Genomic DNA, 21,466 nt, shown 5'->3' with positions numbered 1-21,466 from the left:
TAAGTCAGAATCCCAGCATGGTCTCTCCTGCTCTGCACAAGGAAAACTCAGGGGGAAAAGCTGGAAGAGGGTAGGAGGGTAACTGGGAATCAGAGGCACAATCACAAACCAGCCAGACTGAAAAATCCCCCATCCTATGGTACCACTCCAACAGAGGACAAGGCTAGGAATAATGACTCAGCTTTGTCCGGATCCCTTAAAAACACACTAAAAACACATTCTGAAACACCTATAAAATTGTTGGGTTTATACAGGCTATTGAATATCTAGAGGGAAATCTAACCAGCTTGTACAGCAAGCGAGTCAAATACAGTTTTTCATTTGGCTTGCAGTCAAAAAGATCAAATGAGGTACCAAATCCTACCTTCACAAGTACACAGGACAGCAGTGTGGCTGAGAGCAGAATTTGATTGGAAAAAAAAGGAGTGAACTGGCCATTTCAATCCCTGCTGTGAGCATTCCTGATTAACACCAGCTGATACTTTTAGAATAGTAGGTCTGAGGATTAAAGTATTATGTAGGCTGAAAACACTACGTCACATCTCTAAAATTACTTCTTTGTATCATTTAATACTCTCCATTCTCTGAGGAGGTCCTCATTCAATAATGAGAACCTCCACCTCAAATCCGGTTAGTATTTAGGGTTATTCACTTACTCTTAGAGGCTTCTATAAGAGATTTTGCCTCCAACTCTGCTTCATCATATTTTTTTCATTTGTTTTCTTCAAATCCTACCTGAATGGTTTCCCTGTGAACCATTGGAATGTCCCACATGTAGATTAAGGAGAACTACCATTTTTGTTTTACTCTGATAGTTCTTAACAGAAAATAGTAATGCAATGTCCATTCACTCAAATATCTAAGCTCCTAATAATACATTAGACTGTCAGACTATCTTCTGACAAAAAAAAAGCATTAAAAAAAAAAATTACTCATATCCTAAAGTTCACAATCCCAATCTCCTCTCTTCACATGTTCACCTTCCAGAGTTCAGGCACCAGATTGCCTTACCAGTCAGTGCTCTGTTTACTGCATATAGGAGGAAAACAATTTTCTGTATGCTACATTATACAGAAAGACTTTAAATAAAAGACATATATATAAAAATTGCAAATTTAAAAAAATCTGATTAATGCCCTAACCTCATATAATTGTTACATACACATCTAATTAAGGATATATTCTGTGCTTTTTCGGAACCAAAATTTATAAAAAATTAAGTCCAGCTTGAAATGTGCCCTGGGCCTGTACAGAACACGACTGTGGTGCATAAAAGCCAGAGTTCCTCTGATAGAATGTTAGCTCTCTCTCGGTGATAGAATTGTAGGAAAGCTGTTCAGAAAACACATGCTATAAACAGCAGAGGAGAACAGGCATCTCTGGAAAAGTTGCTTTTTAAGGCAGCTAGCCAGGCAAATCAGCCCTTGTCTCTCCCCACTCACTCCAGAAACTGCTTAGATATGACAACAGGTTGAGGGAGGGGATTCTGCCCCTCTGGCCCTGGGCTCAGCTGAGACCCCACCTGCAGAGCTGCCCCAGCCCTGGCTCCAACAGCACAAGGACGTGGAGCTGCTGGAGCCAGCCCAGAGGAGGCCACGGAGCTGCTGCCAGGGCTGGAGCCCCTCTGCTCTGGAGCCAGCCTGGCACAGCTGGGGCTGTGCAGCTGCACAAGAGAAGGCTCCAGGGAGAGCTCAGAGCCCCTGCCAGGGCCTCAAGGCAGGGCTGATAAAAGGCATGGAGAGCAATTTTTTACAAGAACAGATAGTGACTGGACATGAGGAATGGTTTTAACCTAAAAGATGAATGATTTAGATGAAATGTTAGGAGGATATTCTAAATTAGTCACTCAGTTTTTGTAAAGAACCTAGAGCTCTGAGCTCATCACAGGATCTCAGAATGGTATGGGTGGGATCAACTTCATCCCATCCCACCCCCTGCCATGGGCAGGGACACCTTCCACTGTCCCAGGCTGCTCCAAGCCCCATCCAGCCTGGCCTTGGACACTTCCAGGGATGCAGGGGCAGCCACAGCTGCTCTGGGCACCCTGGGCCAGGGCCTGCCCACCCTCCCAGCCAGCAATTCCTTCCCAATATTCCATCTGAATCCACCCCTGCCACAGGCAGGGACAATTTATTGAAGACAGGAAATTCTGGTGATCCTCTATTCCTATTCAGTGTCATCCAGAGAAGGCCCACCCTGAAACTGTGGCAGTTTGCTCAGAGCCTTCTCAGTGAAGGTCTGAGTATCTCCAAGGAAATTCCACAGTTCCTCCTAGCAGCCTCTTGTAATGTTGAATGAATGCTCCCACTTAGTAAATTTGCCTTGAAATTTCACAAAACTTCAGCAAATTTTTTTCAGGATGGATTTTCTTTCCTTTCTATCTATGTAGTGCCCCCAAAAATTAATCAACAGTGAAAAAAAAATCATATAAAAAATAGTTTGATTTGTGGCCCAGAAAATCTGGTGTAGTCTAGGACCATGAGCAATTTGCTTTCAGACCTAAGAAAACCTTTTTTTTTTTTTGGTCAGATATTGAAAAGTGCTGATATTCAATTACCTTACTTATAATATCTCTCATTCTGTTCCAGGTCTTGAGAGATATCAAAAGCATAGGTGAAAAGCAGTAGGAGTCATGTCACTTGTGCTAAGCTCAATCTTATTTGCAAATAACAACAATCCTGGGTTCTCTGGTGATTTTAATTCACGAGCATAGGCCACCAAAAGCTGTGAATTATTCCAACATATAACACAGCAGTATTTTTTGGTTTCATCATTAAGAATAAATTCTTCTTGCCAAACAGATTGACTGAGGTGTAAAGTGGACAGGCATGTGCCTTGCTTTCAATCTGCTCTTTGATATTTTTCTCATTAGTTGCCTAACTGGGAAGGGTGTCAGTTTCAGCTGCAGGTCAAGGAAGCTGCCCATGCTAAGCAAATTTCACCAGCTGTTGGCCTAATTTCCAAAATTTAGTTATCCATTGAACTCGAGGTTCTTAGTCCATTTATGGTTACCTTTACATCAATAAGTACAAGCATATAAATGCACTAAAACTGTATGATACTTTTCAGAACAGGATGTTGCGCATTTGAAATGTCAAAAATTACATGACTTAAGCAAGGACAGACTATTGGTCAACAAAAGCCCCTTACTAGGACCCTTACTGAAAAATATATCAGAATTTAAATATTTAAAGTAATAGAATTTTAGAATTAACTGTAAAATTAGTATTACTGAAAAAAATAAGAAATCTCTTTAAAAGAGAGCATTTGATAGTTTGGGAGCTACAAAATGTTGACAGCTTGCCAGGATCACATGGAACATACATTCCCTCCAACGAAGATGGTCACACATAATTTTTACTTGCAAAATCATTTACAAGATATTGACAGAAGCAGCAGCAAAACAGAACTGATAACTGAGCACACAGTTCTCACATTGCCAGGAAAAACAGGCCAACAGCTATTTCCTTCTCAGATCTAGCTGGGATATATATAACTGAGTTCACAAACCAGAAATTATCATCTGCCCAGTCTTAGAGGTTCAAAAAGTGGCATTTTGCTGAAACTACACAAGTAGCTAAGAACACCAAAAATATTATTAGCATTTAAACTTGTCACACCAGGATTTCAGACTTTAAAGGTCAAAGACATTAGTGTGAGATTTCACTTCAGAAGTTGTACCTCTCTTCCTCCTCTTGGAAAAGGGAGCAGGAAGCTCCTCAATGGCTCCACATCCTTCCTGGTAAGACCCAGAGAGACTCAGTGAGAACATTAGTGAGGTGGGCTTTTTGTACTAATTAAAGCTAATTTTCCTAACAGAGACTGCATTGAGTTATAATCAATAAATGTAAATATTTTACAGCATGTCCTAATACCCAAATAGCAAGAATCCCATTATTGAGAATTTTGTAAGGCAATTCCATCCTATTTCTTTGGGAAATAATTGGAATGTTAATAAATGAACACTAGTAGTTAGAACTGATGGTGATGGGCAAACACAATAAAAAGTAATTTTCTTGTTCTGTGACTCTGAATCCTATTAGAGCAATTCACCTGCCCTGCTTCACCTCCTTTGGCTCACTCTTTCCCAGAAATGAACTATTGATTACACCTCTAGTCTGTCATTTTCAGTGACCTAGCAAGCTTCCCATACGCCAATTTAAAAAATAGTTTCCAAGTAAAAGCTGTTCTGAAAATGAGGCAGACGTAAATTCATCAAACCCAACAAGAAAGGAGGGTTATTCTAATTCAATCATTTAACAATATGGTCTTTAGAAGCTCTACAAAGCGAGACTTGAGCTATCTGGGAACTTTACAACAACTTAAGCTTGTCCCTCTCTTCATGCATGTCTCACCGATGCCATCCAAAGTGTCCTACCAAGGGTCAGAGAATGAACAGTTGACTCATTTGATGAGACAGGCAGTTTTCCATTTTCCAAGGTTTTTTCCCATGTAAATCCTGGAGCTCTGAGGCTCCTAGGTGTACGTACTTCACTGCATTGACTGTAGACAGTGATAGATCTGTAGCTATCACACAACCTTTTCATCTTGGGCAACTTGGTATTTTCAAAGCACTTCCATATCCTATGAGGGAAGATGCTACATAAATGCAAATACTGAATATTCCCATTTTATATTTTTTTCTGACAAGAAAACACTGCTGGCTTTCAATACTTTAAAAAACACTTATGCCTGAAATATGAACTTAACTCCTAAAAATAAGTTAATATTAAAATAAACATAATAACAGCCAAGAATAAAATCACTCTGCTAAAGCAGAGATTTAGATTTGGAGGAAATTAAGACTGGTCAAAAATCCCTGTGTTCCTTAAACAGCTTAATCTAAAATATCTGCAGTCTTTCAAAACCAAGATTTATACACATATTGATATGCTCTAGAAATATCAGAATTATTCTAGAAACAGGTTTAGGTACATCTGTACATTGATCCTAAACCAAGCTTATTTGGGGTCTGTCTGAAATTTGGATCATTTTTGAGCAAAAAAATCCACTTGTTTAGTTACTGTTGATTTAAAATAATACAAATAATTAGTCCATCAAATCCTTCAAACTGATGCACCTGTGGAAAAGTCTTTTGAGAAGGGAGCTATGTGCATAACCCTCCTGGCAAACAGTGCTGAGCACAGGGCCAGTGGGTGGCTGGGGAGTCATTTTGTTCTTCAAAATAAAGCTGTAATGGGCTGTGGGTGCTGCATCATCCCTCTGGAGTGCAATTAATTGCAATTACTGCAGCCTGTGTTTGTGGCTTCTGACACACTTGCAGAGATAGCTGAGTGTTCTCCTTTTGCCCATTAAACAAGCTGCATTTTTTCTGTTGCGTTTTAGCTGATCTGCTCCTGGTCCATCTGGGTTTTGGGGTTTTTTGGTTTTGGGTTGTTTTTTCTCTCTCTTACATGATGTCCCTGCACCCATTCAAACCTTGCATGCAATTAGAGCATGTAATGCCAGAGAGGTGCTGTGCTGCTATCAGCCTCCCCTGCATGTGATGGAAAGATTTATTACTGCTATCTCCCAGCAAACTGGTGGGAAGTGGATAATAGATCCTAGATAAGAGATTTACTTGAAACCAGAGAACAATATCTTAAATCTCTTTCTCCAAGGACAGAGCCAGTGTCACATTTGTGGGGTCAGGTGCCAAGACACGGATTCCTTTTCCTCCCATTTCCACCCCACACGGGATCACCTGCCCTGCTATTTGGTTTGATGGGGTCCTGCATGACCTGCAGCCTCAGCAAACACCCTGAGCACTCATCCCTGAAAACTCACGCTCATGCTCAAATGAACAGTTCTTTGATTAACTTGGCAGCATCTGCACAGTGCTCAAATTCTATTTAGGTAGCACAGGAGAAAACACCATAGAACCCCACAGAAATCATGTTGAGGCAAATCAGCTCTGAGTCAGATTAAATAGGACTTAATTTGACTTCTGATTTGTTTACACTTCATCACACAGCCAGTCTCCATTATGATCCCTCTTTATTTCCTACTCCTACAATTCACACCATTCTCTTAACATATGAAACTATTATTAGAATTATTCAAGTACTCCAAGGATTTTGGCAACTCCATTACCTGCAGGTGTTAGCAGCTTGCTAGCACATCTAAAGGAAGCAATCTAAAGTCCACGTGAAGTTCTGCACCTAATTGCAAGAGATCTTTAGCTTTCAATTCCCCCTCCCATAGCACGCATGCATCTTACAGATGTGCCATGCCTGCCTCTGAATTCCCGCTTCCTGACATAACAAAGGTATTTTATTTTAGAGAGAAAAATTACCATTTGAAAAAACTTAATTCCTTTGTGTTTGGAGTTGACTCACAGTTTTTAACCCAGCTTTCAGATTAATGCAGATCGCTGTGGAGCCAGGTTTCCTGTAAAGCTCGTGGGAATGGATCAGAAACGTGCCGAACAGAGAACAGCACATACCCTCTGCAAGGAATCCAGCCAGACTAGGAGAGCAGCAGCAACCTGGCGCTTTGCAATCAAATTGCCCCTTGTTTACCTTCCACGCATGCTGTGGCTGCCCTGCTATTTTGCCAGGCTGCCCCTTTCTCTGAGTTCCTCCACTGCCACTCACGGACTCCTGCTTCTCTGGCTCTTTGCATCACGGACTGTCCCCCTCTTTCCTCCCGAATCGCCAAGCCAGATCCAGCCTTCGCCTCTGCATCACAGGCAGCTTCCACCAATGCTGGATTTCAGTTTCCTCCTGATGTCAAGTTTCAGCCCAGCCCACGGCTCTTGCATCATGAGCTGGAAAACCCTCCTATGCTCCAGACTTTGCAAGGGATGTTTGCAGAGAAGCAGCAGTTTTATTCACTCTGTACTTGATGCCCCATTTCTTTTGCAGCATTTCTCTCTTATGTGACAAGAAACAGCTCTTTGTGTTGAGGGAAGCCTCTTTCTTAAGCTAAATCCCTTGCCTTTCCTCGAAACAGATCTTTCAGTTACTCCAGTGGCACTGAAATCCCCTGGAGTCAATAAAACTTCTCAAATGAGCATTTTTTCTATCACACTTTATTTTTATATCCATAAGAAACATTTAGACCATTTTAAGGGGGATTGTTTCTCTCAAAATAACATGATTCCAAATCTAAAATTTTAAATCCATGTAACTTTTTATGAATGCTAAAAATAAAAAAAAAAAAAACAAACCAAAAACAAACAAACCAAAAAACACCAACCTCCAAACAGACAAAAAACCAAACCAAAAACAACACCAAAAAAAAAAAAAAAAGGGGGGGGTTGAGCTGTTGAAAGAAATTACCTGCATAATTTTTAGTTGAATGTTGAATCTACGAGGTAATCCTGCAAACTGCCTCATGAGCAACTTGGTAGATTCCACCACTGACCTGTTTGGGACCACTCAGGTGTGTAGAGTGGCAGCAAAAAACAGGTTAAAATTTTCAGAATCTGGGTTATTAGCTTAACATCTGATTGAGGCCAGGACTGACTGCTGCTGTTTGTTTAACACACTGCACAAAGCAGTTTTCTGCTCCTGCAAAAAGCCTCGGGTGTAGATCTGCAGTGAGACTGAGCACTCACAGCAGATTGCTGATGACTTCTGGAGAAATGGCCCTGCCTTATCAACTCTACATCACATTTTGCACCGCAAATCGCGTTTGAAGTTTTAAAGCTGGATGAATGTGTGAGCTTGATTACAGACACTCATGCAGATAAGATTGTGGAAGAGAAGTTACATTGCAGGACTAGACCCTTTCTTGTACAATTCTATGCCAGATCTCTGCAATTCTGTACCAGCCCTTTGCAATTCTGTAATAATTTAACAGTTTACTTGACTTAAAAAGCAATTGGGGAATGCTTTCTCCAAGCTTTGAACAACTCACTCTGTTTAGATCCACCAATAAATCAGGACTCCAACTCAGTGAAATTACCGGCTGTACCATATTCTAGCTTTCAGAACCCTCAAACCAGATATATTTGCAGAATTCAATGGGATGTACAGGAATAGGAGGGATAAAATTTTGTTTCCTCACACAGAAAAGGCAGTAAAAAGAAAGTGAGAACATTTTCACCCAGTCCTGAGGATCAAGGAGAAGTGGCAAGTTCAAACTGAGTATCTCAGGAGTGAGAACTCACAGAGAGTTTTATCTCAAGGAAACAAAGCAGATCAAAAGGCATTGATTTCAGAAATGCTGTAAATGTGCGTGCACAGGCTACTGACGAGATCTTGTGCTTCTGAGCAGGGAGAAGATGAGGTCCTACTCCTTCCAAGGGATATTGCTATCAACACAGCAGTGTCCACTGTCACCTTCAGAAAACCTTGCTGCCTTCTTTTGCGCTGGTTGTGGAGCAGCACCCTGATCCCAGAGCAAAAACATTAAAACACAAAATGCAATAAACACTCAGCACATGGAGAGTGCTAATAGAGCACACACTCGCTGGGAAATCAAGATGGTGCTGCCACTTTGCTATTAATGCCACAAATTACATTCTCATAGACGCTGCCAGCTCTGCTCTGCTCAACATTTGAGAAATAAAAGAAAGCTTTCTGCCAAGAACACAGCGATGATGATGAAGACGATAATGATGATGAAGATGATAATGATGATGATGATGATAATGATGATGATGATGAAACCCAAATTCTTCAACCAGCTTATAGAGGCACAACTGCAGCAGGGCAGATAAACAATCTGACGGATGCTCCATGTGCTCCACTGACACCGGGTGACACTCACAAGTCACTGCCTGGAAGTACAACTCAGATTGCAATCAAGAAGAGAATCTGCAGTTTTTGGGTTTTTTTGCATCTCTACTTGTTTGTGAGTTTGAGTCAGTTTGCATTACTCTGCATTTTCATCCCCTGGGGACAACAGGCATGAAGGAGATAAGGTAAGAGAAGTAGAGGAAGAAGAGAGATGGAGGCACAGCTAGTTTTTAGGAGTATAATGAAGAACTCAGTATTTTAGGCCTGTCACAGCCATTCTACAACCACACTGCAAAGCTGACAGGTTACAGCCTTGCCCAAACAGGCACCCACATTTTCCTTTCAGCCCTGCTGCCAAACATACCTTGAGGCCTCTAAATGTTTGCATACCACAGTGCAGAAACCTAGCGTAGAAATACCCTACGTGCAGGGAACTTTGTGAGAAGTTAATTTTGCTCCAAGGGATTTTCTGCAGTCAGAAATCACAGAGGACAATAGCCTAATAGGGTTTTTAAAAAGGACTGGACAATGGAAATACCCACAGTTATGATAGAGGTAGTAGCTCTAGAGATAACAATGGGATATTTTTGGAGAGATGTATCTCCCTCCATCTTCAGAACAGAAGCCAGTCATTAAACTACTTATGATTCCAGATTAACTTCCCTGCATGAGTTTCTTATTTCAAAACTGCCACGTGCTCAAGATTTATGCCTTTTTCCTCAGAAGCCACAAGCAGCAGCCTTCCTCAGAAGCTGTACTGTGCGCTGACCTGATACTGAGGCATGAGACTGAAACAAATACAACTGCTTCTGCTTTTTGCCATAATCTCTGATTACACACGTGTCCAAAACATTTCACCACATCCCACAGAAATTAAGGCCCTGGGGACACAGAAGCTCGCTGTGCAGTTCTTGGCATGCCTGGCCAAGCAGAGGGGAACTGGATGACAGGTCTGCTCAGGTGGTGCTAAAAAGCAGCATCATGGCCTGAAGAGTGTACTGAGAAACCAAACAACAAACAACAAATTCTGACATGCAATACTTCCCAAGAAATCAACTCCAAGGGTAGGAAGGAAGCACTGAGACCAAGCCAACTTCAGGCTGGCCTGGACCAGCATTGCCTGAGGACCAGCATTGTTTTCTTTCAATTCTTTCCTTCTCCTGGAATTTCAGCATCCTAAAATCTCCATTAACGCTGGCGAAATCCAGGCCTCTGCAAACTCTTCAACATTGTAAAAGTGGCTCAAACAACTAGTGAAAAAAAGTTTTCATACCTTTTCTCTTTTTCTTCTGGGATTTTCTCCAAAGTGGGATCTGATCTTGCAGGTAGATTTGAAGATGGAGGTACACACTATTCCTAGCCACAAACAGAAAAACTGAATACACATCAGAACAATTATATTTGCCAGAGAAGACAAGAGAAGGAAAATTCACAGTCAGAACTGGAACATTATTGCACCATATGCTTTCCAACAGCCAAGCACAACAAGGGCCCTGCACAATCCTTGCCTTACTGCACCCTGTTGTATTTCCACCTGGAAAGACATATGGCAGTGCCTAGGAGAGAAAATGTTCCTTTTTCTTTTTTTATTTTCCTAATGTTAATGTTATTTCCCAGCTTTAAAGGAACATTTGATTATGAAACATGCTCAACCCAAGGATGAAAAAAAAAATCTTCCTATCTGTTCCTACTAATGACAAAAACAAGTCCATTGACCTGTTGGTATTATGACCAAATGAATATTTGAAGGCATGGCTTGTGTACTACTTCATCTCATGCATCACTGACAAAATTGCCTGCTCTGCAGAAACCTGGTGCCTCACAGTTATGGCAGGGACACTAAAAAGTGTCCTGGAAGTGTGACCTTACAAAAATCATCCTTCTGCTTATGAAGTGAAAAACACTGTTTTGTAAAGAACTGACTGGGACCAAGCATTCCGTACAACAAGAGTCGCTTTTACCCCTAATTCCTAAGTCATTCCTAAAATGCCATTTTTTTACTGAGAGCACATTCAGCATTACAGTAACCTGCTCATGACTGCTGCTGGGTGAGGGAAGCAGTAGTTATGGTAAAAGATGTAAGAATAAGAAACTACACAAAAAGTTCTTATAACTACCTTCTCATCATTCAGGTAAGCAGAAATATTTTAACAGTGATGTTATTGTAAGAGTAATGCTTTTCACCTCCTTTCACAGTAGCTCTGAAAGAGGTATGCTGATCACTTCTGCTAGAAGAGGGCTATATTTAAAAAGAAAACCTGCATAAAGTTGATTATCACAAGTCTCACCAGCCCATACCACCACTGGGTATGAGAGGAATGTGGTGAGACTCTGTATTTATTTCACCAGCCTCGGTTAATATAATTGTGAAGGGTTATTCCACCTCCCTTTAGTGAAGTTGCCCTTCCTCTGGCCACCCCAAACTTAGCCCTGTGTCATCCTCTGCCTCAAAGGGGCACATCTGCATTTACAGGTTGTGACCAGAGTTTGTCCCAGGCAGCTGATCCAGCTGGGCTTCCAAGTCCTTCCATCATAGATTTTAAAGTGGTCACAGTGGTTTTACCACTAAGCCACAGAACCATTCAGGTTGACAAAGACCTCCAAGACCATGGAGTCCCAGCTGTGCCTGATGTCCATCTTGTCACCAGCCCTGCAGAGCCACAAGGTCCCCCCTGAGCCTCCTTTTCTCCAGGCTGAGCCCCTTTCCAGCTCCCTCAGCCTCTCCTGGGGCTCCAGCCCCTTCCCAGCTCCGTTCCCTGCCCTGGACATGCTCCAGCCCCTCAACGAGCTGAGGGAACGTGGCTGCTGGGCCTGGCTCAGCCTGGGAGCTTTCAGTCTTAATCTGTTCATTTCCTGAAAAATAAAGACTCATGAATTCCTTTGGTATTTCAAGACCTGTGCACGAGGGTTCACCCGTGACTGGTCATTCCTGGTGGAGCATCCCGGATGCCTGCTGAGCCCTGCATGGGCCTGGCTCAGGACAGGCTCCTTGCCCGGCCACTTTGGCCCACACCCCTCCCTTCAATCCATTACAGAACACATCCTGCTCCCAGATAAACAGATGTGACCTTCCCAGTGCAATTTGGCAGATGTTCTCAATATACCAAAGTCTGGGTGGTAGCCCTTATTTAGTGCACTATAGAAAATCTGCCTGCGTCCTTCCTGAAGCAGAAAAACACTTAATTCCTTGTGCTTTCCCTTCTTTTTCATTGTCTTGCAGCCACAATTGAATGAACACTAAAATGTATCCCTTTTGAATCTTTGATAACATAAAACTACTTCTCCATCTATTTCACTATATTGAATATCATAATTAAAAATAGTCATACATAATTCTAAAATATATTATAATAATAAATTATTTTAGATAAGGAAGCATTGTTAATTTCATTCACAAGCAGGGACCTTTTGGCAAAGGAATTATATAAATTTACAGTAAATGTCTTCCATTTATTTCCCAAATCTAGTAAGATGCCTTTTAATGAGGCCAGCCTTAAACTCTAAATAAGCTTGGGTGACTTACCTACTTATTCGTTTAGTCCAGGCAGACAAGCAAGTGTGTTTCACTAGCACAAATGATCACACAATCCATTTCAAATTTACACATAATTATCTTTGCTTAGCACTCTTTTTCTTACAACTTTTCAAAAACAGTCATTTGGGGGCAAACTGCTTAAAATGACAAGAGCAATCCCACTGATTTAAGGAGAACTGAATAAATGCAGCACTTTTGAAGATCATATGTGCTGCTTTTGTGTGTTAGAATTAATATCAGATGTTCTCGCACAGCATCCAGTGAAGGAGCAGAAATAATATCATGAGGCACATCCTTCTTGTCATTCAGTCACATCACATCACAGGCAAACAAGAAGCTGAAATGCCTTCCTGAAGTGCCTGTCTCTGTCCATCCCTAAGTAAAGCCTCCGAGGAAGATTTCTCTGTCTAATGCCTCATATTTTGTCAGGTGGACAGAGGTGATTCTGAAGTGAAGGCAAAATTCAAGGAGATTGCTTGACTGTAGCCAATGCACAATTTAAAAAAAAAAAGTTCATCATAAAAAAGCAGCAATTTTCTGATTAATATCTTTAAAGGACTGGTGTGCTGTTTGAAAAAAGGCCTCCTTAGGAAAGAAAAATTAAAGTCACACTTAATCTATAACTATATAACCCTGATTATCACGATTAAATTAAGTTCCATGCTCAAACATTCAAACACACATGCTGCTTGAGGTAACAGGTTTCCAAATTAAAAGGAAAGAAAAAAAAACCAAACAACCCTATGGTAACAGATTAGGGAAACTTTCAGTGCTACCCTGGAAAATCCCAAATGCTGGGAGCTAAAATTATCCACTGCTTTTCAAAGATTATTATGCCAAACAACTTCAACTTACAACTAACAAGATTTTCTTTTCCCACTCCTGAAACTTAAAAATTTTAGACTTTTTCTGCTCTGCATGAGGTTTACTGTCATCAGTTGTGCATATTTTCTAACACTGTTGATCAGGTACCTTTTTGCTCCCATGAACTTATCCATCACAGGCTGTTCTTCACACAGAGATGTGGTAAAGTAGAAGATTTACAATACTATTTTGAATATTTTTGAGGTAAATAATTTGAGTATTTTGAGATCCAGCACTTCCTTGATGAGAAACCTGCAGGATTGCTCCCTGACAGTATGTGAAGAGAAGCTGTTGCTCCCATCGGGGATCTTACAACAGTAAAGGATTTTGTTGTAGATTGACTTAGTAATAAAGTTATGAAGTTTTTAGTTCTCATGCATCATTACTAGAAATTCAAACAGGTAATATACTGAAATGTGGATAAACCTTCTGTCTTCAGAGGATCCCTCAGAGCTGTTAGTGGTAGGTATTGAGAAATGCAGTTGGTAAATAAAATAAATAGGCTGCAGATCAATCTTGGTTAACTGCAGTGCTTTAATAATGCAAATGAGAAAACACTGCAAATGAGAAAATATTTTAGTCAATGTATTTGATTTACAGAAAAATATATATTTTAAGCTAAGGCTGTGCCATTTTTATCCAGGGAGGGTTTGAATTTGAATTATTCAGGGCAAAGTCACCTATGTACAAGTAGGTGAAGGCAGACTTGAACTCTTCAGATGTACTTGGAATTCTCAAGATCTGAGGCAGCACTGATGTGGAAACTACAGAGTAATGATAATCCAGTTGTCTTCTGCTTGGCTGTCCTGGGTGCTAGCCAGAGAGGGTCCTGCCTGTCCACACAAGCCCATAAAGTACCAATAAACTTCAGAAACACCCATCCTCTAAGCCACTGAATGCTACCAAAATTTATTTGAATAGACAAGACATGGAAAACCATGTACTCCATGCACTACAGAGCAAGGCAAACCTATCTATCTCAATTGAATAGAAAGTAGAACCTAGACCAAAATGAAATGAACAGGAAAAATCTGAAAATGTGCATGAGAAAGGGTGGATCCAGCACAAAACTGGGTCAATGAAAATTGATTAAAACGCTGAGAAACAGTGGGCACGGGAAATGGCTCCCCCCATTCCATCATGGAATCTCCTGCCACACATGTGGTAAATAGCAAGCAATTTTATAACTGTTCCAATATACATTACTGAATAAGGGCTCTGGGTCTTTGTACCCTCTGTACAATGGTGATAAAATACTGGGTACAGTTTGAACCAGCTTCTCCTCATAAAGCCTCAGCTACCCTTTGACAAACCTCTATTTTCAACATTTTGTAATCCTCCAGAATTGCTGGTCTGCACTTATTTACAGTGCTCTAAAGACAGAACAATTGATCACTTACACAGAATCATTTTAGATTCTCCTCCTAAGCAAACCCCAGCATATTAAAGAAATCAAGCCTGGCAGAAGGCAAGCACAAAAATAATGTCTTTTCAATTTCCCTTCTGCCTTTAAAATAAATGTGTGCTGAATTGCACACAGCTCTTTCATTCTTCAGGAACAATTTACATGATTATATTGATTGAAGATACAGCCAGGAGGGGGTTCAGTACAGCATTCTCCACATCCAGGGCTCAAAGCAATGCTGTGGAGGAGAGAATAAGGGCAGTAATTGCTCCAGAAACACAAAAGACCATGCTTTTAGCAAAAAAAAAAAAAAAAAAAAAAAAAAAAAAAAAAAAAAAAATGTGGGAAGAGGAATGTTTAGCACCTGTAAGAAGGTTTTTGTAGGTAGGGAACAACCTGAAAGACAATTTGTGGAAGAGGAATCATTTTTAAATGGAATAGAGGTCCTACAAAGAATAAAATGCCCATGAAAATGGCATGCCAGTGTACATTGGGTTATTTTTTCCAGGAACCTGTTAACTTGGAAACTTTTCAACACTTGTGTAAGCTTTGTTTTCCTGCACAGGTTGGCATAAATTGGAAAGGCATAAAAGGCAGAGGAAAATAAATTTCAGTTATATGCACAGGACTGAGCCTGAGTACCGGCTCAGCAAAATGGTCCAAAAATTGTGCATTTAAAGGCACACAAACACAAGGAAAAGCTGGTTTTGTTACCAGACATCAAGTCCTCGGAAAGGACTCTCCATGCTGACAAAGAACTGTGCACAGAGCTGAAGTTCAGATGCACAAGCAAGGCCCTTACAACAGTACTTCTGCTGAGACACAACCAGGTTGTTTAAAGGAAACTATTCCATATCGGCTTCATAACCCCCAAAGATAAGCTGAAAGAAAAATGTGCCTTTGGGCAGGAAAAACTTGACAGAGAAGTGTCTTGTGAACATTTCTTCTTGTCCAGGGAAAGGAGATGAACGAAAGAGCCCTTCTCTTTCTTGGCCAAATAAAGGACTTCGGTTATTGAGATTATTTTGTCTTGAATACAGGTGCTGACAAGGCATCAAACATGCTGGGCTCACAGCCTGCTCAATGTGAAGTTGTTAATTGTCTGGCCAAAGAAAGTTTGGAGCTCTCAGATCCAGCTTTTCCTCTGTTTTGGCACTGCTTTGAGGAGCACGGTGCAACTAATACCTGCTTTTTAATAAAATTAACAATGCCCTTGAGGCAACAAGTAATTTTGAACTCTAGGCTGAGCATTTATGACCACTGAAATTTCTGTTTAATGAAAAAGAAAAAAAACCACTGCAGGCCAGAATTTCCACATTCCCGCATTCTGACGCTCTCTGAGCGCGTGTTCTTGGCATTTTGTTACCTTAAACTTATTTAATCGTATTAAGCTTCGTCCAGTTGAACCAAGTCCTGCAAATTCTCCTTTGCCAGCTCTGTGGAAAGCTGCAGCAGCATTTTTCCACACCCAAGGCTGACGGGGGTTTTAAAAAGGATCTTTCATTCTGTAGGGATGATACAACCATTTATCCCACCCATAGCACTTTGTGTATAACAATATGCTTGGTTTGATATTCATTTTTTCTGACCTTCAGCTCTTAGGAAATATTACTGTATAAATGTTCCCTTGGCCTGGTCCCTGAAGTTGGTGCTTTTCAGTGAAGTCATTCACACACTCACTCTGTGCGTGACAATTTAATTACCTAATATTTCTAAAAGGCATTTTTGGATGAATGTCTGCATTAGTGAAGTGCTGTTATTACTTTACTGCCTTCCACGACAGTGAGTTATTTTTAAAGAGACTCGGTGTCATCCCTGCATTCCAAGCAGGGAACTGATCAGTCATTTAACTCGTTTTTAAAGGGAACTAATGGGGGGTTACAGCACTGACTACCTGCTCCAAGCCAGGAATCAAAACTAAACAGAGGGAAAGCCCCACAAGGGGGGCCCTTGGAGCAGAGCGGTGAACACCGCAGCATGGAGTTGTGTTAGGGTAGGGCTAGGGTGGACATCAGGGAAAGGCTCTTGTCCTGATTTAGGGCACATTTGGGAAGAAACTTCCAAAGGGATCCCTCTAGAAAGCAGATCCAAGTGGCCCATCTGCCAACTCATTTGGGAAAAGATTTTCATGGAGAAAAGTGGAAAAAAACATTTATTTAGCAAGCAAAGTGTTCACACGCATAAAAAAATGAATATTAAACAATAAAATCTCTCGCTCTTCTGAAGAAATGGCAAATTCAGAAAGTCCTTTTTGTGGGGGGCAGCTCAGATCACTCAGTGCATTTTCAGTCCCTCTGTCACTGGAAAATGCAGTGACTCAGGCTCCAGGGGCCACAGGTGTGAGCTCCTGGTGTTCTTATGGATTTTCAGTGCAGAGCAGGTTTGAACAGTTCCAAGAAAAAGAAAAACCACAGTCCAGGGAGCTTCCCTGCCTCAGCTAGCTAAAACCTAACTAAAAGCAAAGGAAAACACTTTCCCTCTGTCAGTCCATGCTGAACAGACAAGCTGTGGGTGCCCCTGGATCCTTGGAAGTATCTGGTTGGACAGGGCTTGGAGCAACCTGGGATAGTGGAAGGTGTCCCTGCCCATGGCAGGGGTGGAGCTGGATGAGTTTTAAGGTCCCTTCCCACCCAAACCATTCTGGGATTCTCTGATTCTATGATTCCTTTAAAACACTGCAGTTCTCATAATATGTTTCACTCATTTTGAGTCTGTTTTAATTCTAGTGATAAACAGATGCTTGCACACCTTTGCATTTTTTGAGAATTAATGACATTAAAATTCTTCCCCTTTTTAAATACTTTCTCAAATTCTTGTAGTCTTTCCTTGTATTAATGTTACTTTTATTGAAATGGACATTGTAGTTACCCATGTCAGCTTTTGTAAATGTTCTCATTTTTCTTTGGCTTTCAGGATATTTATTTCTGAGGTGAAGCATGTAATTGTTCAATACAATAAGAATTTCAACATCTGTAAGAGGAAAAGATGCCTTGCAGAAAAAGTCTAGTCTGGAGGCATTATTGGCAGCACTGCAATGTGAGCTACCCAAATAATGTCAGCTAGAAGTTCAAAGGAAGGAAGGTCATTTTCTGCCCATACTGGCCATGAAACCTGGGAGTTTTGGGGAAAAAAGTGAACTTCTGTCTTTAATAAAATGGTGACGTTTCTCCCTTCTACAGACACTGCTTTCACCTCATTAATTTCTTGCTTGTTGGAGCACACAGAGGATCTTAACCCCTCTGCAGCAAGCATTTCATGGCAAGATACCTTTGATCTGGTTGCTGACTGACACAGCGGAACAGAAATTCTGTAACAGCTCTTCAATTAGAATTACTTAAAATTAGAGTCACTGTTAATTTTCAATCTGAATCTGTGTTTTCAATTGTATTTGTATTAAAAAAAACTGTGCTGCCCGTGCTTTTCTCTCTTACAGAGCAGTGCACAGGTACAGGCCTGTTCTGGAATTTGTGTAAATGAAGTGGTAAATAAAAAGTTTGGAAGTGGACAGCATTTATTGATATATAATCCTGAAGTTTCTGCCACAGGATAACAACCAGTCCTGTTGAAATAATATGTCCATGATGTTTGCATTTAGAATTAGTGTAAATGGACATTTGTAGAAGGCTTAAAATAGGAAATAAACAGCTGTGACCATCTCTGCTCCTTGTCCCAAAAGAAAACCATAGTGTGGCCAGTGCATATAAATGTGGTGGAAACTTGAAGACAATGGAAAAAGTTTCAGTTCAAAATGCAATTATCTTTTCTAGCTAAATATTTATTGGGTGCAAATTTCAGTTGTACCATTAAGAAAGTGTACAATTAGGAAGAACAAAGAGCAGGTAGGTAAATTTCTCAACACTTAGGTATTTATTTGCATTAAGAAACAAGTGTACATAGCATACTTCTGGCACTATAATTAATTCTTGCTAAGAGTCTTGATTTTAGATTTTTTTTAGCACAGCACAACTTAAAAACAGGAAAAACTATAAAAGCAGAAAAGTGGTGGTGCCATCTGTAAGTGGAAAAGAAAGAGAAGAAATAAACAGTTCAAAGTTCAGAAGAAGTATGTAAGTGCTGCTGTGAGTGAGTCTTTGGGTGCCAGGACACTGTCGAACTTTCTGGAAAAGGAATAAAATTGTTTGTTTATTAAGCTGAAGAATAACCCAGTGAGTCAAATTCAGAAATGAAGTACCTTCATATGAGGTGGATCATTGACAAAAATGCAAACATACAGTAAAAACTGTCTTGTTTATACTAAGTTTCCCTTGGTGGCAAAAGAGGGAGGTGTTGGTTGGTTGTTTTCTACGGACCTTTAAGTAGGAAAGAAACTATAAGTTAAAAGGACTGTGGGGAAATAACACATTTTTAGGTGAAACGGCCAGGCTGCTGCTTAGCTATTTCTCATTTCCAAACAGAACTTGGCTATTTTAATGAGAATCAAATTCTGAGAAAACATACAATTAAAAGACTTGAAATAAAGAGCCAAAGTCAGTAAAAGAACATGCAGTAATTTATACCTGCAGTGTATCTGTCCATGTACAAAATAATCCTGTTTTGTCTCTTACATTTAATTATATTTTGAGCTGGGCTGGTTGAAATTTTAAATTAATATCTTATCCTTGCAGGAAGATGTGCTCATTAGCACTCCAGCTGTGCTGGAAACTTTTGTTGGTGTAGCAATAGAAACACATGTTTAATTTGATTTTTCAGTCATTTGTGACTCCAGCTCAGACAAGGAACCTATTTAGTCATTTTTGTGGGGTATTTTTCTTCACTTGATCAACAAGTACAAACCACTGCTGTAACATGGGATTTCTGTGTTTGTTTGTTTGCTATTCTCTGTCATTTTTCCCTCCCACTTCTGTCCTTTTCCCTGTCCCTGTGAAGCACTTCCTGCATTAAGGGGATTTGCAGGAATAAGCAATTAAAGGTGCTTGTGACAGACTGAGACAGGCTAAGATTAGCAACATCTCACCTGCTTTGCTAAGGTGTCTCATGTACTTAACAGATAAATACCAGCACTTCTGGGGTCAAGATTTCTTTTTTCCTTTCTTTTTTTTTACAAGCTGAAAGAGGGGAAATACTCTTAGCAAGAGGTAGAAGAGTTATGGAAATAAGAACTATTTCTTTCAGCAGCATAATTTGTGAAAGGGGCTCTAAAAATTCTGCACTTGGCTCAATAATGGTTTTGAAGAGGTTTTTAGCCGAGATGGACCACCAGTTTCTAGATCTGGTGTTTTGTCTCCAAAAGGAGGAGACCCAGGATGTGCTGGAGGCCGGGAAGAGGGGCTCACCTGGGAGAGCTCAAATCCTGGGAGGTGGGGAGCTGAAGTGGAAGCAGGGCTTGGCACAGCGAGGAGCAGAGGTGAGGAGAGGAGAGGAGAGGAGAGGAGAGGAGAGGAGAGGAGAGGAGAGGAGAGGAGAGGAGAGGAGAGGAGAGGAGAGGAGAGGAGAGGAGAGGAGAGGAGAGGAGAGGAGAGGAGAGGAGAGGAGAGGAGAGGAGAGGAGAGGAGAGGAGAGGAGAGGAGAGGAGAGGAGAGGAGAGGAGAGGAGAGGAGAGGAGAGGAGAGGAGAGGAGAGGAGAGGAGAGGAGAGGAGAGGAGAGGAGAGGAGAGGAGAGGAGAGGAGAGGAGAGGAGAGGAGAGGAGAGGAGAGGAGAGGAGAGGAGAGGAGAGGAGAAGAGAGGAGAAGAGAGGAGAAGAGAGGAGAAGAGAGGAGAAGAGAAGAGAGGAGAAGAGAGGAGAAGAGAGGAGAAGAGAGGAGAAGAGAGGAGAAGAGAGGAGAGCAGCTCTGGAGAGAGCTGCAGCTCTCAGCTGTGTGCACCAAGCCCTCCTGGAACATTTGGAAGGGATGAGCTGTTCTGTGTCTTCAAGTGGGTTCTTCATTTTCTGTGGTGGTACAAAACCAGGGATGTATTTTAAGTTGTGCCTCCGCTCTTTGTACTCATACAAACACGCCAAAAATGTGAATGGATATTTGTAATACTAAGCTTAAAATCATGAGCAACCTCATTTCTTCTTTAGGTTGTGAATTTAATGACAATAAAACTTTAAAATTTCATATCATTTGTATACTTTGAAAGAAAGCCATTGCTGATTATTTTTTCCTCCGTCCTCAGGGTGAATTTCACAGTAGAGCAGAACAAATCAACCTTGTCAGACTCCTTGGTGTGTAGAGCATGATTTCTTCAGCCAGAGCTTGAGGAACCTGATTCACAGACACAAAAAGAGAACAAGAAAGATGTGTCATAACTGAATCTACGCAAATTCTGATTGTATCTTCTCTTCCTGTCTTTTTCTTTAAAACCTGAAGACAGAAGAGGGCTCTGCTGAAAGCCTTGCCTCTGACAGATCTTTTTTAAGTTGACATGTGCCTCGGGCTCTGCACTACAGAACAGAAGCTCACAGTCCTCAGAGTGAAATCTCAGCAGTTTTGGGGGCGAGCTTTTACGTGGTACCCACTGACCATTCCCACCTGCTCCTCAGTATGGAGGAAGATGCTTCTGGAGAATTTCTTAGTAGGATACTTCATTTTTCATGGATTTCTTACTCTGGAAGGCTGTGCCTTCTTATTTCCTCTATATTTGAGGTCTACAACAGCAAAGTTTTAAAGTGAATATACTTTAAAGTGAATTGGAGCATTGCTCTACAAGTGTCTTGCAGTGATGTCATGCTGTGACTATTAGGTTAGGGTGTTGATTTTGAATAAGAATAAAAATTATTTACACCAAAAGCAGAATTTTAGATCCTAATAACTTTAAAAATTAAAATATTGAAGTATATTAAGAAGTATTGGCAGAATAACTGTGTTGGCACAATAACTGCTCAACCAATGCAACTTAAAAAATTGGCAGAAAATGAAACATTGTTAATTTATTACTTTTATTTTTTTTCTCTTATTTCTGTGAATTGTAAACTCTCAGACAGCACCTTAGCCTTCATCAGACAGTTCAGGGATGGTTTGAGTTTTCTTATT

General features: G+C 40.8%; 1 protein-coding gene and 1 long non-coding RNA gene across 2 annotated transcripts in view; one reads left to right on the top strand and one right to left on the bottom strand.

Moving 5' to 3' along the window:
• ST8SIA5 (ST8 alpha-N-acetyl-neuraminide alpha-2,8-sialyltransferase 5) overlaps positions 1 to 10,084 on the bottom strand; it is a 70,696-nt gene extending 60,612 nt beyond the window's left edge. Inside the window, exons 1-2 of the mRNA XM_068177098.1 lie at positions 9,961 to 10,084; positions 6,522 to 6,944 (exon numbers count right to left, since the gene is read on the bottom strand). The gene's annotated coding sequence lies outside the window, so the exon portion shown is untranslated. The remainder of the gene's footprint in view (positions 1 to 6,521; positions 6,945 to 9,960) is intronic.
• A 1,054-nt stretch (positions 10,085 to 11,138) lies between these two features.
• Positions 11,139 to 21,046, top strand: LOC137465031 (uncharacterized). Its single transcript, XR_010994535.1, has 3 exons — positions 11,139 to 11,273; positions 17,405 to 17,572; positions 20,610 to 21,046. It is a non-coding gene; the product is annotated as an uncharacterized lncRNA (long non-coding RNA).
• Positions 21,047 to 21,466: the final 420 nt, after the last annotated feature.

This window comes from Anomalospiza imberbis, chromosome Z (assembly GCF_031753505.1).
Source record: "Anomalospiza imberbis isolate Cuckoo-Finch-1a 21T00152 chromosome Z, ASM3175350v1, whole genome shotgun sequence".
Classification (NCBI taxonomy): Eukaryota; Metazoa; Chordata; class Aves; order Passeriformes; family Viduidae; genus Anomalospiza; species Anomalospiza imberbis.
Note: the sequence above shows the minus strand (reverse complement) of the source record. Positions and strands in the feature narration are given on the sequence as shown.